The 27,378-nt window shown below is 46.0% G+C and overlaps 1 long non-coding RNA gene and 1 pseudogene across 1 annotated transcript; one reads left to right on the top strand and one right to left on the bottom strand.

Annotated features, from left to right (window-relative positions):
- LOC137349297 (zinc finger protein 585A-like) overlaps positions 1–27,378 on the bottom strand; it is a 182,192-nt pseudogene that overhangs the window by 125,187 nt on the left and 29,627 nt on the right.
- Positions 14,401–20,114, top strand: LOC137349326 (uncharacterized). Its single transcript, XR_010969341.1, has 3 exons — positions 14,401–14,568; positions 18,273–18,418; positions 19,818–20,114. It is a non-coding gene; the product is annotated as an uncharacterized lncRNA (long non-coding RNA).

Consider the following 27,378-nt stretch of genomic DNA (forward strand, 5'->3'; position numbering starts at 1 on the left):
CCAGTCTAATCCCACTTTGCAGCTCTTGGTCTGCGGCCTCGTAGGTTACGGCTCCTCAATTGCATATCCAAGTACTTTTTAAATGTGATGAGGGTTGCTGCCTCGATCACCCTTTCAGACAGTGAGTTCCAGACACCAAACCCCCAACCCTCTGGGTGAAAAGATTTCTCACTGTCTTCCAATCCTTCTGCCAATTACTGTAAATCTATGTCCCCTGGTTATTGACCTCTCTGATAATGGAAATATCTCCTTCTGACCCACTCTATCTCAGCCCCTCAATTTTATACACCTCAGCCTCCTCTGTTTCAAAGAAAACAACCCTAGCCTAACCAATCTTTCCTCACAGCTAAAATTCTCCAATCCTGGCAACATCCTTGTAAATCTCCTCTGTACCCTCTCTAATACAATCACATCCTTCCTGTAATGTGATGACCAGAACTGCACAGAGTACTCCAGCTGTGTCCTAACCAGTGTTTTATACAGTTCCACTATAACATCCCAGCTCTTATATCCTATGCCTCACCCAATAAAAGAAAGCATCACGTATGCCTTCTTAACCACCTTATCTACCTGTCCAGCCACCTTCAGGAATTTGTGGACATGCATTCCAAGATCCCTCTGTTCCTCTGCACTTCTCAGTATCCTATCATTTATTGTGTATTCTCTGGCTTTTTTTGTCCTCCCCAAATACATTACCTCTCACTTCTCAGGATTGAATTCCATTTGCCATAATCTGCCCACCTGACTAGTCCATTGATATCTTCCTGCAGTCGACAGCTTTCTTCCTCACTGTCAATCACACAGTCACTTTTTATCTCATCTGTAAACTTCTTAATCATGCCCCCTACATTCAAGTCTAAATCACTGAAATATACCACTGTGGAACCCCACTGGAAACAGGCTTCCAGTCACGATTCAGTCCTGGATGTGATTAACAGCAGCATCCAACCCCTGCAGTCATTTGTGAACTCGCTGGTGTTTCAGCAGGGTCGATGTCTGAGCGAATCCCTTCCCACACATGGAGCAGGTGAACGGCCTCTCCCCAGTATGAACTCGCTGGTGTCTCAGCAGGCTGGATGACTGAGTGAATTCCTTCCCACAGTCTAAACAGGTAAACGGCCTCTCCCCAGTGTGAACGCGCTGGTGTGTCAGCAGGCTGGATGACTGAGTGAATCCCTTCCCACACTCGGAGCAGGTAAACAGCCTCTCCCTAGTGTGAACTCGCTGGTGTTCCAGCAGGTGAGATAACTGAGTGAATCCTTTGCCACACTCAGAGCAGGTGAACGGCCTCTCCCCAGTGTGAACCCGCTGGTGTGTTAGAAGATGGGATGACTGAGTGAATCCCTTCCCACACTCAGAGCAGGTGAACGGCCTCTTCCCAGTGTGAACTCGCTGGTGTGTCAGCAGGTGGGATGACTGTATGAATCCCATCCCACATTCTGAGCAGGTGAACGGCCTCTCCCTAGTGTGAACTCGCTGGTGTGTCAACAGATTAGATGAGCGAGTGAATCCTTTACCACACTCAGAGCACGTGAACGGCCTCTCCCCAGTGTGAACTCGTTGGTGTGTCAGCAGGCTGGATGAAGTAGTGAATGCCTTCCCACACTCTGAGCAGGTGAACGGCCTCTCCCCCAGAGTGAGCTCGCTGGTGTATCTGAAGATTAGATAACTGAGTGAAACCCTTCCCACGCTCAGAGCAGGTGTGCAGCTTCTCCCCAGTGTGAACACGCAGGTGTTTCAGCAGGGTGAATGAACAGGTGAATCCCTTCCCACACTCACAGCAGGTGAATGGTCTCTCCCCAGTGTGAGTGCGTCGATGAATTTCCAGCAGGGACGGGTAACTGAATCCCTTCCTGCAGTCCCCGCATTTCCACGGTTTCTCCATGGTGAGGGTGTTCTTGTGTGTCTCCAGGTTGGATGATCAGTTCAAGCCTCGTCCACACACAGAACACGTGTACGGTTTCTCCCCGCTGTGAATGGTGCGATATTTTTTCAGGCTGTGGAACCGGTTAAAACTCTTTCCAAGGTCAGTACACTGGAACACTCTCACTCGGGTGTGTGTGTCTCAGTGTGATTCCAGTCACACTGATATTTTAACTCTTTTTGCACTGTCAAAATAGACAAACACTCCTCCCACATTCAAAAGCCAATGATGTCCACATCCTGATGTATCGAGTGACTCTCACAGATCTTGACGTGATTTTTGGCTTGACATTCCCATCTGCAAATCCTCCCATTCATATATCCTGTAAAAGGAGTTTACAAAAGCCACCACTGTCAGTCAGGATAGAAATTCAGAACATTCTCCCCTCCTGCTTCCTGGCCCAGGATGGCTGTGCATGCACCTGCTGCACATTCCCCTTCAATCTACCTCCCTTCACAATCTCACATTGGAAACTGTTGGACCCGAGGGGCCTGGATAGAGTGGAGGGAAGGGTCTCTTCACCTTATCACAGAGGTCAGTGATGAGGGGGCATAGATTTAAAGCAATTGATAGAAACATTAGAGGGGAGATGAGGAAAAACGTTTTCACCCAGAGGGTGGTGATGGTCTGGAACTCACTGCCTGAAAGGGTAGTTAAGGCAGAGACCCTGAACTCATTCAAAAGGAGTCTGGATATGCACCTAAAGTGCCTTAATCTGCAGGGCTGTGGACCAAATGCTGGAAGGTGGGATTAGAATGGGTGGATCATTTTTCGGCCAGCACAGACACGATGGGCCAAGTGGCTTCTTTCTGTGCCATAAACGTCCTATGATTTCTCTGACTGGGCTCAGAAGTACTCGGGGTTAAACCCAGCAGCTTCTGCTCCATCTTCACTCTAACTCGAACTGATGCAACAAAAGAAGACCTACACAGGTCAGGGACCAATGTCCACATCTGACACCCACCCAGAGACAAACCGGCTCTTAATTGGCCCGTCTGTGTTTCTGAACTCAGCTCGGTGAACAATGCCCGCGATAAAATAAAAGCAAAATGCTGCAGATGCTGGAAATCTGAAATAAAAGGAGAAAATGCTGAAAATACTCAGCAGGTCAGGCAACATCTGTGGAGAGGGAAACAGAGTTAATGTTTCAGGGGCATCGATCTGCCGGAGCCTGCAGCCTGGAACTCAGAGTGGGAGAAGGAGGAAGAATGAAGAGAGGCAATATAGTCCAACACTCACAGCAACCTACAATCCACCTACATTACCGGGATAGGGAGACAGAGTTTAGAAACACTCAGCAACACGACTCCAGTAAAACATCCCAGGAGGAAAAGGGGGAGCAGTGTGTGTACCTGCCCTGATATCCCCCTCCCCAGGCCTGTCAGTCAAACCTCCCCCCCCACACTCCCCACTCCCCACTCCTCCCAATCCACAGCTCAGCCTAGCAGCTTCCTGCACCTTGAGCCAGCCCTGCCCAGGTGTGGCCCAGTCCAAGGGGAGTCTTTGTGGAACCAGGGAGTGGGGACCTCCTGCCCTGTGCTGTGTCCCAAATGGTTCCTCCCTCCCTCCCCTCCCCCAGGCCCCTTTATAACTGAGCTCAGTTTCCCGCAGCTGCCGCCCCGCTCGGTGCAAACGCGGGACCGGGAGCTTCTTACTGGGGGTGTTGAGGCCGACACCGGGTGTTTCTGAAGCCTCCCCGCCCCCAACTCTTACCGACTGCAAATCCGACTCTCACTGCGCATATTCCAAACACCTCTAACTTGACGGCTCATTATCGCAAGAGGGGGCGCGACTGGGGGACGGGGAGGAGGTGGGGCCGCACCTTGACGCACGCCACGCCCCTCACTTGATCCGGTTGGTTGGAGGATCGTCAACTCGCACGGACCTCCAGCCCCGCCCCCTCTTCCTATTGGTCCGCAGCCGCCGCCAATGAGTCGGGTAGCCAGGAGGTGTGAGCTGAGCATGCGCGATGGCACGGTCTGAGACAGAGAGCGCGGTTGCAGCAGGTGAGAGGGAGGCGGGTTAATAAAGCCCGGGGCTCGCAGGCTGCAGACACACCGAGTGTGGAGTCAGGAGACAATTTAAACAGCAAGATCACAACAAACAACAAGATCAACCCCCAGCCGCGGCTTCCACCGCTTCCCTCCGGCCCCAATCTCAACAAAGAGCCGAGAACAGAGACTGTCCCAAAAATCCAGGAGAGGCAGGGAGCGTCTCTAAATGGAGGAGAAATAGGGACTGGTCAGGGAGCGTCTCTAAATAGAGGAGAAATGGAGGCTGGTCAGGGAGCGTCTCTAAATGGAGGAGCAATGGGGACTGGTCAGGGAGTGTCTCTAAATGGTGGAGAAATGGAGATTGGTCAGGGAGCGTCTCTAAATGGAGGTGAAATGGAGACTGGTCAGGGAGCGTCTCGAAATGGAGGTGAAATGGAGACTGGTCAGGGAGTGTCTCTAAATGGTGGAGAAATGGGAACTGGTCAGGGAGCGTCTCTAAATGGAGGAGAAATGGGGACTGGTCAGGGAGTGTCTCTAAATGGAGGTGAAATGGAGACTGGGCAGGGAGTGTCTTTGAATGGAGGAGAAATGGGGACTGGTCAGGGAGTGTCTCTAAATGGTTGAGAAATGGAGATTGGTCAGGGAGCGTCTCTAAATGGAGGTGAAATGGTGACTGGGCAGGGAGTGTCTCTAAATGGGGACTGGTCAGGGAGCATGTGTAAATGGAGGAGAAATGGAGACTGGGCAGGGAGTGTCTCTAAATGAGCAGAAATGGGGACTGCTCAGGGGGCATCTCTAAATGGAGGGGAAATGGAGACTGGGCAGGGAACGTGTGAAACGGGGACTGCTCAGGGAGTATCTGTAAATGGAGGAGAAATGAAGACTTGGTAGGAAGCGTCTGAAATGGAGGAGAAATGGTGACTGATCAGGGAGATACTGCAATTGAATGAGAAGTGGAGACTGTTAAGGGAGCATCTTTAAATGAGGGGAAATGGGGATTGGTCAAGGAGCACCTTTCAATGGAGGGAAATGGGGACTGGGCAGGGAGTGTCTGCAAATGGAGGAGAAATGGGGAGTGGGTGGGCGGGGAAGCTTCAGAAACACCCGGTGGAGAGGGAATCCTGTTTAAGAACCTCCTGGTATCACATTTGCAACTGTGGAACTTTCTCTTGGTAACAGGCCCAGGTTAACGGCCACCATTCCGGTAAAGGAGGGGAAGGTACAATTTGCGGCAATCTTGGCACAGGAAGACCAAGAGGGCGAGGCCTCAGTCCCTGTTCCCAACTGTTCCTCGCGCCCAGGACAGAAAAGCATTGGAGTCACTTGTGTGTCCAGAGGGGACAGTGACTGGAGCCTGTGCAATTTGGATACTGGAGCTGGACAGAGGCAATTGTATCAGATCCACAGCAGGTGAGTGACCGCTGAGTGCAGGAGAGGAATGGAGCCGGCAGGGAGGCTTCAGAAACACACGGTGCAGGCCTCAACACCCCCAATAAGATGCTCCCAAGCAGGGCGGCAGCTGCGGGGCTTCTCCATTCCTATAGTGCGGTGACCAGAACTGCGTGCAGTATCCAGCTGTGTCCGAACCAGTGTTTTATACATTTCCAGCATAACCTCCCTGCTCTTATATTCTGTGCCTCGGTTAATAAAGGCAAGTGTCCTGTATGCCTTCTTAACAGCCTTATCGACCTGCTCAGCCACCTTCAGGGATCTATGGACATGCATTCCAAGCTGTCTCTGTTTCTCTACTCTTCTCAGTATCCTCCCATTTATTGTGTATTCCCTTGCCTTCTTCACTTTTGCCATATGTATTACCTCACACTTCTCTGGATTGAATTCCATTTGCCACTGTTCTGCCCTCCTGACGAGTGCATTGATCTCTTCCTCCAGTCTACAGCTTTCTTCTTCGTTGTCAACCACACGGCCAATTTTTGTATCGTTTGCAAACTTCTTACTCATACTGAGGCAAAGAGTGCGGTTCCAGCAGGTGAGAGGGAGGCGGGTTCACAGAATTGTTACAGTGCACAATGAGGCCATTCAGTCCATGATGAATGCACCAGCTCTCTGACAGAGCAATTCATTCTGTTTCATTCCCTCCCCCTCCCACAGTGACCCTGCACATTCTTCATTTTCATATCACAGTCAAATTCCCTTTTGAATGCTTCAGTTGAACCTGCCTCCACCACACTCTCAGACAATGCATTCAAGACCTTAACCACTCTCTGCATGAAAATAGTTTTTCCTCATGCTACTTTTGCTTTTGCTTCTCTTAACAAATTCTTCAAATCTGTGCCCTCTCGTTCTCGATCCATTCGCGAGTGGGAACAGTTTCTCTCTATCTACTCTGTTCAGACTCCTCATGATTTTGAATACCTCTCTCAAATCATCTCTCAGCCTTCTCTTCTCCAAGGAAAACAGTCCTAACTTCTCCAATCTATCTTCAACAACTGTGTTATCAAAAACCCTGGCAGAGAGGGATTCAAAAGCCAAAATAATAGGTGTGACCCAACACCACGGTATCATGATGAGCCACCTTCAAACCCCATTTTTAACAATGGTGCACATTCAAAGACATTGTATAAACCCTGCAGGGTAGAGTATTCTTTGGTCACATGACTGAAACCAAGCTGGTGAGACTTTTTTCTTACAGTGAGAGAGAGAGAAATAGAGAGAGACTGAAGGCCATACTTCCATCCAGAGAAGCTGTGAGGCCAACCAGCTGAGCAAAGGTGCCCTGTCTGCAAAAACAGTTTCAAACCATCTTTGAACAACTGAGGCAGAGAGAAATTGCAAGGTGACTTTGAATTCCACAACATCGGAAGCAAACCAGAAGTCTGCAATACTTCAGCGAGTTCAAGATTACAAACATCCAGGCCTGCACCTTTGAAAAGACCTTTCTCCCAAACAAGTCAACAGGTTTTTGCAAACCACAAAACACTTACATCACTTGGGACTTGAACCGCATCTTACCTTTTCCTTTCTATCGACCTATCCTTATATGTGTGAATGGGTGAGTGGGTGAAGATTGCAAACAATTCAGTTATTGAGGAAAAAATAGTTATCTTTCTTTCTTTAAACCTTTGAGAAAACCTGTCGCTGGTCTGTTTATTTGACCCTTTAAACACTCAGGGGCTGAAACACTAGTTTAACAAAAACACTATCTGTGGTCAGTTGGGAGGTGAAAAGTGGAAGCCAGTCACCCCATTTCCTACCTGTCTGTAACAGGGGACTGAGTGTAATGTATCCAGGTTTACTGATGATACAGAGTTAGGTGGGAAAGTAAGCAGTGAGGAGGATACAAACAGGCTGCAGAGGGCGATAGACAGGTTGGCTGAGTGGGCGAGAACATGGCAGATAGAATACAATGTGGTGAATAGAAAGTCATCCACTTTGATAGGGAAAATAAAAAATCATTTTTTTATGAATGGTGAGAGACTGAGAAATGTTTGCATTCAGAGGGACCTGGTGTCCCTGTATGTGAATCACAGAAAGTTAACATGCAGGTACAGCAAGCAATTAGGAAGGCAAATGGTATGTTAGCTTTTGCTGCAAAGGGATTGGGGGATTAGCGTAAAGATGTCTTACTACAATTATACAGGACATTGGTGAGGCCCCACCTGGAGTACTGTGTGCAGTTTTGGTCTCCTTACCAAAGGAGGGACATACTTGCCCTTGAGGGAATTCAATGAAGGTTCACTAGTCTGGGTCCTGGGATGAGGAAATTGTTCTATTTATTCACAGAATGTGGGCATTGCTGGAAAGGCCAGTATTTATTGCCCATTCCTAATTGCTCTTGAGTAGTTGGTGGTGAGATGCCACCTTGAATATAACTGAATAGCTTGCTAGGCTGTTTCATAGGGCAGTTCATTCAACCACGTTTCTGTGGGTCTGGAGTCACATATAGGCCAGATCGGGTAAAGACAGCAGATTTCCTTTCCTAAAGGAAATTAGTGAACCAAGTGGGTTTTTCGGACAATCCGGTAGTTTCATGGTCACCATTACTGATACTAGCTTTTTAAAATTTAATTAATCGAATTTAATTCCCTAAATGACCGCGGTGGGATGTGAATTCGTGTCTCTGCATCATTTGTCATACAAATCTATGAATTAGGAGCAGGAGTAGGCCACTCGGCCCCTCGAGCCTCCTCCGCCATTCAATAAGATCATGGCTGATCTGATTGTAACCTCAACTCCACATTCCCACCTGCACCCTGATAACCTTTCGTCCCATTGCTTACCAAGAATCTATCTAGCTCTGCCTTAAAAATGGTCAAAGACTCTGCTTCCAGAGCCTTTTGAGGAAGAGAGTTCCAAAGACTCACATAAGAACATAAGAAATAGGAGCAAGAGTAGGCCATTCAGCCCCTCAAGCCTGCCCCGCCATTCAATAAGATCATGGCTGATGTGTCCCAGGCCTCAACTCCTCTTTCGAGCCAGCTCCACATACCCATCAACTCCCCGAGATTTCAAAAATTTATCTACCTCCTCCTTAAATACATTAAGTGACCTGGCCTCCACAACTCTCTGAGGTAGAGAATTCCAGAGATTCACCACTCTCTAAGAGAAGAAATTCCTTTGCATCTCAGTTTTAAATGTGTGCCCCCTTATTCTGTAACTATGTCCCCCAGTTCGAGATTCCCCCACTAGTGGAAACATATTCTCAACATCTACCCTGTCAAGCCCCCTTAGAATCTTATATGTTTCAATAAGATCACCTCTAATTCTTCTAAACTCCAATGAATAGCGGTCTAACTTGTTTAGCCGTTCTTGATAAGACAGCCCCTTCATCCCAGGAATCAGCCGAGTGAACCTTTTCCGAACTGCTTCCAATGCTAGTATATCCTTCCTTAAATACGGGACCAAAACTGTACACAGTACTCCAGGTGTGGCCTCACCAACACCCTGTACAGTTGTAACAAGACTTCCCTATTTTCAAACTCTAACCCACGAGTAATAAAGACCAAAATTGCATTTGCCTTCCTAATTACTTGCTGCGCCTGCATGCTAACTTTTTGTGTTTCATGTACAAGAACACCCAGATCCCTCTGTACTGCAGTATTTTGTGGTCTTTCTCCATCTAAATAATAATCAGTCTTTTTATTCTTCCTACCAAAGTGGATAAACTCACAATGTCCCACATTGAACTCCATCTGCCAAGTTTTTGCCCACTCACTTAACCTACCGATATCCCTTTGCAGATTCTTTGTGCCCTCTTCACAACATGCCTTCCCACTTATTTTTGTATCATCAGCAAATTTGGATACACTACACTCTGTCTCTTCCTCGATGTCATTAATATAGATCGTAAATAGTTGAGGCCCTAGGACCAATCCTTGTGGCACCCCACTAGTTACAGCTTCCCAAACTGAAAAAGACCCATTAATCCCGATTCTCTGCCTTCTGTGTGTTGGCCAATCCTCGATCCATGCCAACACATTACCCCCAATACCCTGAGCTCTTATTTTGTGCAATAAACTTTTATGTGGCACCTTATCGAATGCCTTCTGAAAATCCAAATACACATAATCTACTGGTTCCCCTTTATCTATTCTGCTTGTTATATTCTCAAAGAACTCTAACAAAGTTTTCAAACATGATTTCCAGTTCATAAAACCATGTTGACTCTGTTTGATTGCATTATGCTTTTCTAAATGTCCTGTTATTTCTTCCTTAATAATGGACTGTAGCATTTTCCCAATGACAGATGTTAAGCTAGCTGGTCTAGTCTATAGTTTCCTGCTTTCTGTCTCCCTTCTTTCTTGAATAGGGGTGTCACATTAGCGGTTTTCCAATCCGCTAGTACCTTACCGGAATCCAGTGAGTTTTGGTATATTATGACCAATGCCTCCACTATCTCTGCAGCCACTTCTTTTAAAACCCTTGGGTGCAGGCCATCAGGTCCTGGCGACTTGTCTGTCTTTAGACCCATCAGCTTGTCAAGCACCTTTTCCTTCGTGATTATTACAAGTTCCTCCCTCCCATTTACACCTTGCTCATCTATTATTGTCGGGCTGTTTATAGTGTCCTCCACTGTACAGACCGATGCAAAATATTGGTTTAAATTATCTGCCATTTCCCTGTTCCCTGTTATTAATTCCCCAGTCTCATCCTCTAAGGGTCCCACACTTACTTTAGCTACTCTCTTCCTTTTTATATACCCATAGAAGCTCTGACCGTTTGTTTTTATATTTCTTTCCAATTTACTCTCATCATCAATTTTCTCTCTCTTTAACAGTTTTTTAGTCATCCGCTGCTGGTTTCTAAACAATTCCCAATCCTCTGGCCTACCACTAGCTTTCTCCGCTTTGTATGCCTTTGTTTTTTGATTTGATACTCTCCTTAGTTCCTTTGTTATCCACGAGTGGTTCATCATTCTCATTGAGTCCTTCCTTCTGACCAGAATAAATGTTTGCTGAGTGTTATGAAGTATCTGCTTAAAAGTCTGCCACTGCTCATCTACTGACTTCCCCTGTAGTCTATTTTCCCAGCCCACTTTAGACAACTCTTTCTTCATACCTCTGTAATCGCCCTTGTTTAAGTTGAAGACACTGGTTTGAGACCCGAGTTGCTCACCCTCAAACTGAATTTGAAATTCTACCATGTTATGATCACTTCCCCCTAGAGGATCCTTAACTACAAGATCTCTTATTAATCCTACCTCATTACACAGGACCAAATCTAAAATAGCCTGTTCCCGGGTAGGTTCTGCAACATATTGTTCTAAGAAACAATCCCTGATGCACTCTACAAATTCGTCTTCCATGTTACCCTTGCCAATTTGATTTGTCCAGTCTATATGCAGATTAAAATCTCCCATGATAATTGTAGTGCCCTTCTTACACGTCTCCATTATTTCCTGATTAATACTTTGTCCTACAGAGAGGCAACTCCTTGGGGGCCGATAGACCACTCCCACCCATGATTTCTTTCCCTTGCTATTCTTTATTTCCACACAAAGTGATTCTACATCTTGATCTATTACACCTATATCATTACTCACAACTGCACTGATCCCTTCCTTTAATAATAAAGCTACCCCACCTCCTTTTCCTTTCTGCCTATTCTTGTGGAATGTCGAATATCCTTGAACATTGAGTTTCCAGTCCTGGTCATCCTGCAACCACATCTCTGTGATAGCTATCAAATCATATTCATTTATTTCTATCTGTGCCGTCAGCTCATCTATCTTGTTACAAGTGCTATGTGCATTCAGATAAAGAGTCTTAAGCTTTGACTTATTACCATTTTTACCTACTCTGGTTCTAATTTCTGATGTACTCTTATGCTTGTATTCTCTGTCCCTTCCTGTCACTCTCTGATTAATGTATGCCCCTTCACTACCCTGCACCTCTGCTCTCTCATTACTTTTCAACTTTTAAAATTTCCTTTCAATTGAACTCTCCCCCCGCCCCCCTCACTATTTAGTTTAAAACCTTATCTACAGCCCTTGTTATACAATTCGCCAGGACACTGGTCCCAGCATGGTTCAAGTGAAGCCCATCCCAATAGAACACCCCTCTCTTTCCCCAGTACTGGTGCCAGTGTCCCATGAATCGGAACCCATTTCTCCCACACCAATCTTTGAGCCACACATTTACCTCTCTGATCTTATTTACCCTACGCCAATTTGCATGTGGCTCAGATAGTAATCCGGAGATTATTACCTTTGCGGTTCTGCTTTTTAATTTAGCCCCGAGCTGCTCAGAGTCCCTCAGCAGAACCTCTTTCCTAGTCCTACCTATGTTGTTGGTACCTACATGGACCACGACAACAGGATCCTTCCCCTCCCACTCCAAATTCTTCTGCAGCCCAGAAGAGATGTCCTTAACCTTGGCACCAGGTTGGTAACACAGCCTTCGGGACTCTCTATCTTTGCTGCAGAGAACAGTATTTATTCCCCTAACTATGCTATCCCCTTTTACTATTACATTTCTCTTTTCTCCCCGCACTGAATGGCACTCTGAACCACGGTGCTGTGGTCAGTTCACTCATCCTCCCTGCAGTCTGTGCCCTTGTCCACACTGGGAGCAAGAACCTCGGAACCTATTGGATAAGGGCACTGACTGAGGCTCCTCCAAAGCTAAATTCTGGATCCCCATACCTTCCTCACTCGCAGTCACACCCTCCTGTCCCTGACTACGGTCCAGATTTGATGTAATTAATCTAAGGGGTGTGACTGTCTCCTGAAACACAGTGCCCAGGTAACTCTCCTTCTGCCTGATGTGTCGCAGTGTCCGCAGCTCAGACTCCAGCTCATCAACTCTGAGCTGAAGGTCCTCGAGCAGCCAACACTTGCTGCAGATGTGGTCACCGTGGATCACACCGGTGTCCACCAGCTCCCACATACTACAGCCGTAACACATCACCGGCCCAGCCATCTCTACTCTATTTAATTAATTCATTTGGATCTCAGTATTTAAAAAATGAGTTGTTTAAGTGTACTCTTAACCTGTAATGACATCTCCTGATTGAAATCACTTGGCCAAAACAAAAGAGACACGAAAGAAATACCCACCAATCACTTACCAGCTGTCCTGTGACGGTCACACTTGGATTTTTGTTGGTCGAGCAGGTCCACTGTTCCCACACTCGCCGCCACCACTTCTGTTTTCTCTCTCTCCCACTCTCTCTCTGGTCTCCAACTCTGTTCCTTTTGGTGTGCTTTTGAAAGCTCTGCTCCCACTGTGTTTTTTCTCTCTCTCTGTTTTAAATGGGCGACCCCTTATTTTTAAACAGTGACCCCTAGTTCCTGATTCTCCCTCAAAAGGAAACATCCTTTCCACATCCATCCTGTCAAGAGCCCTCAGAATCTTATATGTTTCATTCAAGTCACCTCTTACTCTTCTAAACTCCAGTGGGACAAGCCGAGCCTGACCAACCTTTCATTCAGAAGACAACCTGCTCATTCCAGGTATTAGTTGAGTAAACCTTCTCTGAACTGGTTTCAACACATTTACATCCTTCCTTAAATAAGGAGACTAATACTGTACACAGTACTCTGGATATGGTTTCACCAATGCCCTGTTTCCAGGCCCCTAGATTGCTGGTTCAGTAACATACCTACTCTACTCCATCACTTCCTATGAGGAGAGATTGAGTAGACTAGGTCTATATTCCCTGGAGTTTAGAAGAATGAGAGGTGATCTGACTGAAACATAATAAATTCTTAAGGTACTTGTCAGGGTAGATGCTGAGAAAATGTTTCCCCTGTCTGGGGAATCTAGAACACCGGGTCACAGTCTCAGGATAAGGGGTCGGCCATTTAGGACTGAAATGAGGAGAAATGTCTTCACTGAAAGGGTTGTGAATCTTTGGAATTGTCTACCCCAGGGAGCTGTGGATGCTCAGTCGTTGAGTATATTTAAGACAGAGATTGATAGATTTTTGGGTACTGGGGGAATTAAGGGATATGGGGATAGTGTGGGAAGGTGGAGTTGAGGTAGAAGATCAGTCATGATCTTGGTGAATGGCAGAACAGGCTCGAAGGGCCAAATGGCCTCCTCCAGCTCCTATTTCTTATGTTCATTAAACCTCAGTCTGGTTCCTCTCAAGCTGCTGAGTGAGTGAATTAAATCTTTCTTGACTAATCACCAAGATACCAGATTACAAGTCATGACCGAAACATCATTTATTGGTTACAAACCACAACTTAGTTAAATCTGGGCACACAGACACTTTATAAACATGTATAAACACATAGAAATGTAATCAGAGTTATCCAGCAGTTGAGCACTAATAGGGAGAGTATTTCACAAAACAAGTAACAAATGCAGGGGTGAGAGTGGCCAAAGACCAAAAGGTCTGAAAATTAGTGGCTGAAGACAAAAAAAAGTCTGAATTTTTTTGACTCAGAATCATGTAATTATAGCACTGTTATTGAAGCAAACTGGTTGAGTAATGGTAATTTCATACAATTTTGCATCTGTAATGAATAAAATTACACTGTACTCAGAATACAATTTCATGAGACTTACCTGACAGCTGATAATTGGTTTTATGGAGCTTCATGTTCTCAATGTCCTGCTTCTGCCTATTTATAGCTTGTTCATGTAAAAGGTGTTCTGTGAAGATGTGTCAACTTTAATGGAAAGTAATATATATAAACATACCAGATGGCACGTTCTGGTACCTTGGTAAGTGATGTGCACAAATCAGTAGGTATAGAAATGAATAAAAAGTAAACATTAAAGAGACATTGACAATCCAGAAACTTGAACATAAGTGGGGTCATTTTTCTTATTTTGCGCTGTGACATCATCACCTGAACGAAGCAGAAAGTAAAACCAGGTAGGGAGGATTGTATACCAGTTATACTAAACTAAAATGATCCTTTTTGCAGTGCAGATCTCATCACCATCTTAATGAAAATGTGTTTTTTCCTCTTCAAAGGATTCAGATCTTAAGCAACATAAAAATTGCACCAGATCTTGCTAGTGACAGTGGAAAAGTAATGCGACCTGTGTTGTATCTCTAGGAAGCAAATCCTGCTCTGTGGGTCCCACTGCCTGGTGGGACGTCCTGCCTCATGTGCCCAAGGATCTGCGGGTCAAGAATCGGCCTGTTCAGTGACCTGAAGACCCGTGGCAGAAACTCACGACATTGAGTAGATGTCATCCTCGAATCAAGGGACAGCCGACGACAACCTCTACGGTAACAAGTTTGAGGTTCTGTTGCATCATCCCCAATCAGGCTCAAAAGTTTGGTAATGGCCCTGTGACAATGCAGCAGGTCCAATGGACAGCTGTATATCCCAACAGTGATGAACACTTCTGGCTCCTGTTCTACTGCATCAATTGGTCCAGTGACAGCTGCATTTAACAGCAAGGTGAGCTGAAAATCATAACTATTGTGTTAGCTTGGAGAAAGGCAGCACTCTGTATATACATATTCATACATGTTCAGAGTATTGTGCCATCAGCCTCAGAAACCTAGTGACCATTTATAGTGACTGCAGAGAGCTCACAGGATAGTTGTACTGTAGCCAATGCACAGCACTTGTGATGCAGGACAGTCTTTTCCAGATAATCTTAAGCAATATCAAACCACACATTGAAGAAAGATGGCCAGAGTTATACTCCTTGCCTTGCATCACGATGGCTTCACACTGACTCCTGGTTTACAGTGTGGATCAGTAGACAGTGAAAGTGGAGATGAACAATGAATGGAATTCAGCCATACACCTGAGCAAACTGATAAGTGGAAATTCCAGATCACTTCAGTTGCTGCAAAACACAGAACATATTAAGTTTATACAGTAAAATAAAAGCAAAATACTGCGGATGCTGGAAATCTTAAATAAAAACAAGAAATGCTGGAACCACTCAGCAGGTCTGGCAGCATCTGTGGAAAGAGGAGCAGAGTTAACGTTTCGGGTCAGTGACCCTTCTTCAGAACTGACAAATATTAGAAATGTCACAGGTTATAAGCAAGTGAGGTGGGGGTGGGGCAAGAGATAACAAAGGAGAAGGTGCAGATTGGACAAGGCCACGGAATAACTGACCAGAAGGTCATGGAGCAAAGGCAAACAATATGTTAATGGTGTGTTGAAAGACAAAGCATTAGTACAGATAGGGTGTTAACAGACTGAAGATTAAACAGCAGCAAGTACAAACATGAACAAAAACAGTGGGTAAGCAAACTGAACAAACTAAAATGAAATAAACTTTTAAAAAAAATTGTAAAAAAGAAAAAAATAACTAAAAATAAAAGTAAAATGGGGGGGCCTGTCATGCTGTGAACTCACTGGTGTGTCAGCAGGGTGATGACTGAGTAAATCCCTCCCCACACTCTGAGCAGGTGAATGGCCTCACCCCGGTGTGAATGCACTGGTGTACACTGAGATCAGACGATTGCCTGAACCCAGCCCCACTGTGAGTGCACCTGAACCGTCAGTGTGAGCACGTTAATCAATCATCAGTTCAGCTGAACCTTTGCAGCAATTCCCACAGTCTGGACATTTAAAAGATCTCTCCCCAGTGTGAACATGCTGTTGTCTCAGCGGAGGGCTTTCCCCCTGATTCCCATTGACCTCAGTTTTGCAAGGGCTCCTTGATGCCATACTCGGTCAAATGCTGCCTTGATGTCAAGGGCAGTCACTCTCACCTCATCTCTTGAGTTCAGCTCTTTTGTCCATGTTTGAACCAAGGCTGTAATGAGGTCAGGAGCTGAGTGGCCCTGGCGGAACCCAAACTGAGCGTCACTGAGCAGGTTATTGCTAAGCAAGTGTTGCTTGATGGCACTGTTGATGACACCTTCCATCACTTTACTGATGATTGAGAGTAGGCTGATGGGGCGGTAAATGGTTGGGTTGGACTTGTCCTGCTTTTTGTGTACAGGACATACTTGGGCAATTTTCCACATTGCAGGGTAGATGCCAGTGTTGCAGCTGTACTGGAACAGCTTGGCTTGGGGCACGACAAGTTCTGGAGCACAGGTCTTCAATACTGTTGCCGGAATATTGTCAGGCCCCATAGCTTTTGCAGTATCCAGTGCCTTCAGTCGTTTCTGATATCATGCGGAGTGAATCAAATTGGCTGAAGTCTGGCATCTGTGATGCTGGGGACTTCAGGAGGAGGCCGAGATGGATCAACAACTCGGCACTTCTGGCTGAAGATTGTTGCAAATGCTTCAGCCTTATCTTTCGCACTGATGTGCTGGGCTCCCCCATCATTGAGGATGGGGAAGTTGTGGAGCCACCTCCTCCAGTTAGTTGTTTAATTGTCCACCACCATTCACGGCTGGATGTGGCAGGACTGCAGAGCTAAGATCTGATCCATTGGTTATGGGATTGCTTAGCTCTGTCTATCGCATTCTGCTTACGCAGTTTGGCACGCAGATAGCCCTGTGTTGTAGCTTCACCAGGTTGACACCTCATTTTGAGGTATGCCTGGTGCTGCTCCTGGCATGCCCTCCTACACTCTTCATTGAACCAGGGTTGCTCTCCTGGCTTGATGGTAATGGTAGAGTGGGGGATATGCCGGGCCATGAGGTTACAGATTGTAGTTGAGTACAATTCTGCTGCTGCTGATGGCCCACAATGCCTCATGGATGCCCAGTTTTGCATTGCTAGATCTGTTTGAAATCTATCCCATTTAGCACGGTGATAGTGCCACACAACACAATGGACGGTATCCTCAATGTGAAGGCGGGACTTCGTCTCCACAAGGACTGTGCAGTGGTCACTCCTTCCAATACTGTCATGGACAGAGGCATCTGCGGCAGGCAGATTGGTGAGGACGAGGTCAAGTATGTTTTCCCCTCCTGTTGGTTCCCCCACCACCTGCCGCAGACCCAGTCTAGCAGATATGTCCTTTAGGACTCGGCCAGCTCGGTCAGTAGTGGTGCTACCGAGCCACTCTTGGTGATGGACATTGAAGTCCCCCACCCAGAGTACATTTTGTGCTCTTGCCACCCTCAGTGCTTCCTCCAAGTGCTGTTCAACATGGAGGAGTACTGAGTCATCAGCTGAGGGAGGGCGGTAGGTGGTAATCAGCAGGAGGTTTCATTGTCCATGTTTGATCTGATGCTATGAGACTTCATGGGGTCCAGTGTCAATGTTGAGGACTCCCAGGGCAACTCCCTCCCTACTGTATACCACTGCCCCGCCACCTCTGGTGGGTCTGTCCTGCCGGTGGGACAGGACAAACCCGGGGATGGTGATGGCAGAGTCTGGGACATTGTCTGCAAGGTATGATTCCGTGAGTATAACTATGTCAGGCTGTTGCTTGACTAGTCTGTGGGACAACTCTCCCAACTTTGGCACAAGCCCCCAGATGTTAGTCAGGAGGACTTTGCAGGGTCGACAGGGCTGGGTATGCTGTTGTCGTTTCCGGTGCCTAGGTCAATGCTGGGTGGTCCGTCCGGTTTCATTCCTTTTTATTGACTTTGTAGTGGTTAGGTACAACTGAGTGGTTTGCTAGTCCATTTCAGAGGGCATGTAAGAATCAACCACATTGCTGTGGGTCTGAAGTCACATGTAGGCCAGACCAGGTAAGGAAAGCAGATTTCCTTCCCTAAAGGACATTAGTGAACCAGATGGGTTTTTACAATAATCGACAATGGTTTCATGGCCATCATTAGACTAGCTTTTAATTCCAGATTTATTAATTGAATTCAAATTCCACCTTCTGCTGTGGTGGGATTTAAACCCATGTCCCCAAATCAATACCCTGGGTCTCTGGGTTACTAGTCCAGTGATAATACCACTACGCCACCGCCTCCCCTATTAAGGGAACATGGAACCAAACTGGGGAAATGTAGCTGAGATACAGATCAGTCATGATGTAATTAAATGGCAGAACAGGCTGAAGGGGCTGAATGGCCTCCTCCCACTCATGTGTTCCTCTATTTTACAGGATCATTGAGACTGTTTCCCCAAGACTCCTCTCACAATCCCGGGGCCTTCAATTCCTGACAGTTATGGAGCAAGGGTATTCAGGGTGGTCTCGACAGGACAACAACCTCCCCTTCATAGACACATGCTCCCGGCTGTGAGGTGATGGTGAGTCTGGGAGAATGATGGGTGGACACAGTGTGTGTTGTCATTTTAATGATAATTTTAACCTCAGGAAATTAAAACACCCCCAGAAGTGAAATGAGGCCCTTCAATTAAACATGAAATTTAATTTGGAGCAAATCAGATCTAGGATTGTCTTTCTCACACATGGATGTCGAGATGGTCCATGTTATTGGGGCTGGTGGAACTGGACAGGGCCTGACCCAGCAGTGACAGGACAGGTCAGGCCCACTGGGAGGTGAGAGAAAGCTGAATTAAACACAAATGTATCATTTTCATTATTTAATTAATTTTACAATGAGACTCAGTGGATATTTCCTGTCGGGTTACCTTTCAGCTGAAGGGAGGATAAAAGTTTTCACATCATCAATCACATCAATGTTCACTATATCGAACAGCCCTGATAAACTTTCCTGCAAGTCCCTTTAACAGGACACTGATGAACTTTACATTCAGAAATGTAAATGTACAAGGAGATTATTGTATAATTTAGGTGGGGGTGGGGAGGGGTCTGTGATTACTAATCCATTTGAAAATGGGTTCAACCAAAAATCTTTGAGAACCACTGCTGTTGATTCGCTGTGACTCTATGTACTCACTGTAATTCTATGTAACTCTATGTTACTATGTCTCTGACTCCTGACGTAGCTGGAAAAGCTTTCACTATTCTCCACAATGGTGAACCATCTTCTTTTCCAACGATCTCTCAGCTTCTCTAATGGCTGCTTTTGTCTCCCTCAATTGTGGGTGATATTTGTCCCTATTCTCCTGGAAACTGAAATCATCTTGTTCCAAACTGGGTTCAATGTGAGACAGTTTGGGGAGTCAGGCATCATTCACCTGTAGACCAACACTGACAGGTAAAACCCCAGACAGTTCCTTCGTAAAGATTCCTCTGCTTCCTCTATCAGGATATTTAAACCCAGATTTCTTACAGTCCACTCCTGGAGCCCTCCAGACTCCCTGAGCCTTACAACCTTCAGCAGGGTCAGTGGTGGAGTTCCACAATGGGAGTGATCCCAGAGTAACTGTCAGGATCGCACCCCTGTGGATATTCTGGGTTGTGTATTTTTAGTTATCCTGGTGTCTAACACTCAAACATCAATAAAACAGGGAATTCCTGGAAACACGCTGCAGATCCTTCTTTATCTGGAGATCAAATGTCTGTTGTATAATTGTACCAGCAGTTAACAGGCTCCTGTGAACTCCTGCATCTGCTATTTTAATGCAGACTTTAACCAATTTTTATACAAAAGGTTTATTTGAAATGAGTTAACACCTGCCTTAAAATGGTAGACTGTCACACAAACACATTAAAGTTTTGTAGAATAATTACCCCTGTCCTTTTCAGGCTGGAAACTTAAACCTATCGTTTCACTTTCAGTCAGGAACAGATCCCAGTTTTACAACAATCTCTGATTTGACAGCACGTTTCCAGCATTCACCGTTGTTCTTCCTGACTCTAAACACAGTTGTAAAGGAGCCTTCTGTTCCGTGCCCAGGAGCTCTAAACATGGGAGAGCGCGGCTGGGACACATTTCTTACAGGCCTCAGGATTAACCCACACGGGGACTTTGCTGTCAGTGAAGACAGACGAGGAAGACCAAAGTGCCGTTTGTCCCTCTCAGTGTGATCCTGAAGGACTGTGTTCAGGCTGAAGTTCTGTTCCTGCCGTACGATCCTCCCCCCAGATTGTCCTTTCTGAGCTCCAGCCAGGTGATGCTAAACACTCAGGTGGGAAAGACAATAATCTACAACAGTGTGTTTAAAACAAAGCTGATTTATTTGACATTTATCCAGAATATTAAACTCTATCTAAGTTACAGGGATTATTCACATCAGCAAAAACAAACTGCAACTGTCATAACAGAAACACAGAAAAGTTATGGCACAGAATGAGGCCATTCAGCCCATCATGTCTGTGCTGACCATGAAGAGTTATCCAGCCTAATCCCACTTTCCAGCTCTTGGTCTGTAGCCTCGTGGGTTACGGCTCCTCAATTGTATATCCAAGTACTTTTTAAATGTGATGAGGGTTGCTGCCTCGATCACCCTTTCAGGCAGTGAGTTCCAGACACCAAACCCACCAACCCTCTGGGTGAAAAGATTTCTCAACAGTCTTCCAATCCTTCTGCCATTTACTGTAAATCTATGTCCCCTGGTTATTGACCTCTCTGATAATGGAAATATCTCCTTCCTATCCACTCGATCTCAGCCCCTCAATTTTATACACCTCAGCCTCCTCAGTTCCAAAGAAAACAACCCCAGCCTAACCAATCTTTCCCCACAGCTCAAATTCTCCAATCCTGGCAACATCCTTGTAAATCTCCTCTGTACCCTCTCTGATGCAATCACATTCTTCCTGTAATGCAGTGACCAGAACTGCACACAGAACTCCAGCTGTGTCCCAACCAGTGTTTTATACAGTTCCAGTACAACCTCCCAGCTCTTATATCCTATGTATCAGCCAATAAAAGAAAGAATCACATATGCCTTCTTAACCACCTTACCTACCTGTCCAGCCACCTTCAGGAATTTGTGGACATACACTCCAATGTCCCTCTTTTCCTCTACACTTCTCAGCATCCTACAATTTATTGTGTATTCCCTTGCTTTTATTGCCCTCCCAAAATGCATTATCTCACACTTTTCCGGATTGAATTCCATTTGACATTTTCACAATTGTTACAATGCAGAAGGAGGCCATTCGGCCCATCGTGTCTGCACCGGATCTCTGGAAGAGTTCATCTAGTGTCATTCCTCACCTTCTCCCCGTAACCCTACACATTCTTCCTTTTCATAGAACTGTCTAATTCCCTTTTGAATACTTCAATTGAACCTGCCTCCACCACACTCTCCATCAGCACATTTCAGAGCTTAATCACTCGCTGTGTGAAAAAGTATTTCCTCATGTCACTTTTGCTTCTCTTAGCAAACACTTTAAATCTGTGCCCTCTCGTTCTCGATCCTTTCACAAGTGGGAACAATTTCACCCTACCTGCTTTGTTCAGACTTTTCATGATTTTGAATACCTCTATCAAATCACCTCTCAGCCTTAACTTCTCCAATCTATCTTCATAACTGAAATTACTCATCCCTGGAACCATTCTCGTGAATCTTTTCTGCGCTCTCTCCAATGCCCTCACATCTTTCCTAAAGTGCAGCACTTAGAATTGGACGCAATACTCCAGCTGAGGCCGAACTAGTGTCTTGTATATGTTCAACATAACCTCCTTGCTCTTGTACTCTATGCCCCTATTAATAAAGCCCAGGATACTGTATGCTTTATTAACTGTTCTCGCAACCTGTCCTGCCACCTTCGATGACTTATGCAAATATACACTCAGGTCACTCTGCTCCTGCACCCCCTTTAGAATTATACCCTATATTTTATAATGTCACTCCATGCTCTTCCTACCAAATTGAATCACTTCACATTTCACTGCATTGAACTTCATCTGCCACCTGTCTGCCCATTCCACCAACTTGTCTATATCCTTTTGAAGGTCTACAGTATCCTCCTCACAGTTCACAATGCTTCCAAGTTTCACATCAACTGCAAACTTTGAAATTGTGCCCTGTACACCAAGGTCTAGGTCATTAATATACATCAGGATCCCTGGGGAACTCCACGACAAACCTTCTTCAAGCCCGAAAAACATCTATTAACCGCTACTCTTTGTTTCCTATCATTCAGCCAATCTCGTATCCATGTTGCCACCATCCCTTTTATTCCATGAGCTACAAGTTTGTTCACAAGTCTGTTGTGTGACACTGTATCAAATGCCTTTTGAAAGTCCACGTACACAGCAACTGCATTACCCTCATCAACCCTCTCTGTTACCTCCTCAAAAAACTTCAGAAAGTTAGTTAAAAATGATTTTCCCTTAAGAAATCCACACTGGCTTTCTTTAATTAACCCGGCTGCCTACCTGACCAGTTCATTGATATCTTCCTGCAGTTTACAGCTTTCTTCCTCACTGTCAACCACACGGCCACTTTTTGTCTCATCTGCAAACTTCTTCATCACACTCCCGGTATTTAAGTCTAACTCATTGATATATACCACAAAAAGCAAGGGACCTGGTACTGAACACTGAGGAACCACACTGAAAACAGGCTTCCAGTCATGATTCCGTTCTATAAGTGATTAACAGCAGCAACAGCAAAATCCAACTCCTGCAGTTATATGTGAATTCGCTGGTGTGTCCGCAGGTTGGATAACTGACTGAATCCCTTCCCACACTCACAGCAGGTGAATGGCCTCTCCCCAGTGTGAGTGTGTTGGTGTGTTTGTAAATCACTTTTCCTTTTAAAGCTCTTCTCACAGTCAGAACATTTAAACGGCCTCTCCCCAGTGTGAACTCGCTGGTGTGTCAGCAGGTGGGATGACTGACTGAATCCCTTTCCACACACTGAGCAGGTGAATGGCCTCTCCCCGGTGTGAACTCGCTGGTGTTTCAACAGGGTGGATGACTGACTGAATCCCTTCTCGCACACGGAGCAGGTGAACGGCCTCTCCCCAGTGTGAACTCGCTGGTGTGACAGCAGGTTGGATAACTGAATATATCCCTTCCCACACTCTGAGCAGGTGAACGGCCTCTCCACAGTGTGAGTGCGTTGGTGTGTCTGTAGATCACTTTTCCTTTTAAAGCTCTTCTCACAGTCAGAACATTTAAATGGCCTCTCGCCAGTGTGCACTCGCTGGTGTGTCAGCAGGTCAGATGACTGAGTGAATCCCTTCCCACACTCGGAGCAGGTGAACGGCCTCTCCCCAGTGTGAACTCGCTGATGTGTCAGCAGGCTGGTTAACTGAATGAATCCCTTCCCACACACGGAGCAGGTGAATGGCCTCTCCCCAGTGTGACTGCGTCGATGAGTTTCAAGCCGGGATGGGCGATTGAATCCCTTCCCACAGTCCCCACATTTCCATGGTTTCTCCGTGCTGTGGGTGTCCTTGTGTCTCTCCAGGTTGGATGATCAGTTGAAACCTCATTCACACACTGAACACGTGTATGGTTTCTCTCCGCTGTGAATGGTGATGTTTTTTCAGGCTGTGTAACTGGTTAAAACTCTTCCCACAGTCAGTCACTGGAACACTCTCACTCGGGTGTGTGTGTGTCTCGCTGCTTTTCCAGTCACACTGCTGTTTGAAATCTTTTCCCACAGACAGAACAGACAAACATTTCTCCTTCCACATTCAAAGGCCGATGATATTCAGGTCCTGATGAATCGAGTGACTCTCAGATCCTGATGTGATGTTCAGTTTGAGTTTCCTGTCTGCAAATCCTCCCCTGTAAATAATACCCTGTAAAAGGAGTTTACAGAAGACATCACTGTCAGTCCAGGATAGAAATTCAGAACAGACAATTCTAGTTTCTATGGAATATTCTTTCTTCTCTCGTTCCCCCCCAAACATGTGGTCCATTCAAAGTAAAAATGGCAAAAATAAGCAAAGGGAACCTCCCTAACTCAACCCGAATGTTGTTACCAGTGTCTATGAGACACTCTGGACCCTGAGGTACCCCACCGCACCACCTGGACGCAGAAGATATCAAGCGGGCTCCCTCTCCAGGGCCACCCGGGCACGGACAAGACCATGGAAGAGAGACCGGCAGACACAGAGACACCCTCATCCCTAACAGTCCCTGCACATCCTGGACCTAAACATCGCTGTTTTAACCAGGCCCAAGAGCAGGTCCAGGAGAAGATCATCCAACTTACCCACCCCCCTCCACACTGAGCGACCAAAGATTAGGAGAGTGGGGCTAAAGTGTAACCAAGGCGTTTGATAAGGTCCCGCATGACAGACTGGTCATAAATGTAAAAGCCCAGGGGATCCAAGGCAAAGTGGCAAGTTGGAGCCAAAATTAGCTCAGAGGCAGGAAGCAAAGGGTAATGGTCGATGGTGTTTGTGTGACTGGAGGCTGTTTTCAGTGGGGTTCTGCAAAGCTCAGTATTCGGTCCCTTGCTTTTGTGGGATATATCAATGATTTGGACTTTAATGGGTAGGAGTAGGAAGTTTACAGATGAAACAAAAATTGCCATTATGTTTGATAATGAAGAAGGAAGCTGTAGACTGCAGGAAGATATCAATGGACTAGTAAGGTGGGCAGAACAGCGGCAAATGGAATTCAATCCAGAGAAGTGTGAGGTAATGCATTTGGGAAAAGCGAACAAGGTAAAGGAATATACAATAATTGGGAGGATACTGAGAAGTATAGAGGAATTAGAAGCAGGAGTAGGCCACTTGGCCCCTCAGGACCTTCGAGTGCATGTCCACAGATCCCTGAAGGTGGCTGGGCAGGTAGATAAGGTAGTTGAGAAGGCAGACAGGACACTTGCCTTTATTAGTCGAAGCACAGGATACAAGAGCAGGGAGTTTATGCTGGAACTGTATAAAACACTGGTGAGGACACAGCTGGAGTACTGTGTGCAGTTCTGGTCACCGCACTATAGGAAAGATGTGATTGCATTAGAGAGGGTATGGAGGAAATTTAAGAGGATGTTGACTGGACTGGAGAATTTTAGTTATGAGGAAAGATTGGATAGGCGAGGGTTGTTTTCTTTGCAACAGAGGAGGCTGAGGGGAGATTGAAATGAAGTCTATAAAATTATGAGGGTCTAGATAGAGTGGATAGGAAGGACCTATTCCCCTTGGTTGAGGGGTCTATAGCTAGAGGGCATAGATTTGGTATAAGAGGTAGGAAGTTGAAAAGGGATTTGAGGGGAAATGTTTTCACCCAGAGGGCAGTGGGACCTGGAACTCACCTGGGAGGGTGGTAGAGACAAAAACCCTCAAAACATTTAAAAAGTACATGGATATGCAGGTGAAGTGCCCGAACCTACAAGGCTATGGACCAACAGCTGGAAAGTGGGATTAGGCTGGATGGCTCCTTGTCAGCCAGCACGGACGCGATGGGCCGAATGGCCTCCTTCCGTGCTGTAAATTTCTATGATACTAAGTTGAGGAGCAGCCCCTTCAGGTAACTGTACAGGAACTGTAACCTCTCACACGGAATATATACACGGCCCATAAACTCCTCCAGGCTGCAAACATCACATGCAGCCTGGGAGTGGGTGAAGCTGCTAAAAACCCTGTTGTCCCGGATGATCCATCTCCTGGGCACTAGGACGCAGGTGGGCACAGAGACTGTGAAGACCCGTCCACTCTCTGTGCCCTCACTAAGATGGCCGCACATGTGCCTTGACCCCACTCTGTCCAAGATGGCAGCCAGTGACCCCTCCCCCCACCGGACCTGTCACCAAGAGGTAAACACGGGGCCTTTGGCCAATCCTAGGTGGCTATGAAGCCTCCCAGCCCACCCACTGCTCTAATTCCTCCCCTGTACCCTCCTACCTCCCGAGCCACCTGGTCCATCTCAGTCCGTCGCCACAGTCTGACACCACGCTGGTGCACTGGGCTCCCGTGGTCATTGATAGGGAACTTTCTGGCCCACGGGGAGTCCTGGGTAATGAATCCACCATTGAAAGTTCCAAATGTTGAATGGATGATCTTGTGTCATCCCATGGAGATTGGGGCCGGAGAGGCAATGAAAAAAATAAAAATAAATTATACAGAAACCAGAGTGCCCGGGCCAGCAACTATACTGAGTGTAGGCTGGGACTTCTGTTCTTCAGCCATGTTTGGACTCAGGAATTAGAGGTTGTTTTCACAATGAGCAGATGACACCAAACTGGGTGGTAGAACTAATAATGAGGAGGACTGCACTGAAATCCAGGAAGACATAAACAGGCTGACGGACTGGACAGATAAATGGGAAATGAAATTCAACATGGTGAAATGTGAGCTGGTTCATTTTGGGAGGAGGAATAAGGAGGCCAGTTATTGGTTAGAATGTAAGAAATTAAATGGAGCAGAGGAGCAAAGAGATCTGGAAACAGAGTCACATAAATCACTAAAAGGAGCAACACAAGTCGATAAGAGAGCAAAGAAAGAGCTGATGTTCTTTTCTAGAGGAATACAATGTAACAGCAGGGAGGGAATGTTAAATTTATAGAGAACCTCACTTAGAAGGACTGTGAGCAGTTCTGGTCTCCAGATTAAAAAAGGATATTGAAGCACTGAAGAAAGTGCAGAATAGATTTACAAAGATGTCACCAGAGAGGATGTTACTATCCAGCAAGATTGAGCAGGCTGGGGCTCCTTTCTCTGGAAAAGAGAAGACTAGGAGGAGATCTGACAGAGGTCTTTAAAATTATCAGTCAGTCAGAACAAGGGGGCAGCAATATAATACAGACATTAACAGGTCAAATAGAGAACTTAGGAGAAATTTCTCTACTCAGAGAGTGGTGAGAATGTGGAACTCACTGCCACGTGGAGTGGTTGAAGCAGATAGCAATGATGTGTTTAAGGGGAGGCTCAATGCATTTATGAGGGAGAAGAGAATAGAGGGATATGGGAGCAGGATGGGACAAGGGAATTAGATTGGGAGGAGGATCATGTGGATTATAAACACCAGCACAGACTAGTGGGGCTGAACGGCCTGTTTCTGGGCTGTGATTCTGTGTATGTACAGCAGGGGTGGATTAATGCTTAAACCTACAGGGATTAATGCCCGGGTTTACAGGGCCCAGGGGTGGATTAATGAAAGGTCTGGCTCTAAGTTTTATACTATGACCCCTGGTATTAGGTTCCCCAAGCAGCAGAAATAGTTCCTCTCTATCCTACCTGTTCCAATTAATATCGTGAAAACTTTATTAAAAGCACCCCTTAATTTTCAAAATTCTAGGGAATATAATTGTGAGGTGATGCATTTTGACACAAGGCACAGGGAGAGGCAATATATACTTAATGGCACATTTAGAAAGAGTGTGCAGGGACAGAGGGACCTGGAGGTTCATGTGCATAGATCTTTGAAGATGGTAGGACATATTGAGAGAGTAGTTAGCAAAGCATTTGGGATTTTGGGCTTCATAGATAG

Source organism: Heterodontus francisci, chromosome 34, assembly GCF_036365525.1.
Source record: "Heterodontus francisci isolate sHetFra1 chromosome 34, sHetFra1.hap1, whole genome shotgun sequence".
NCBI classification, from domain to species: domain Eukaryota; kingdom Metazoa; phylum Chordata; class Chondrichthyes; order Heterodontiformes; family Heterodontidae; genus Heterodontus; species Heterodontus francisci.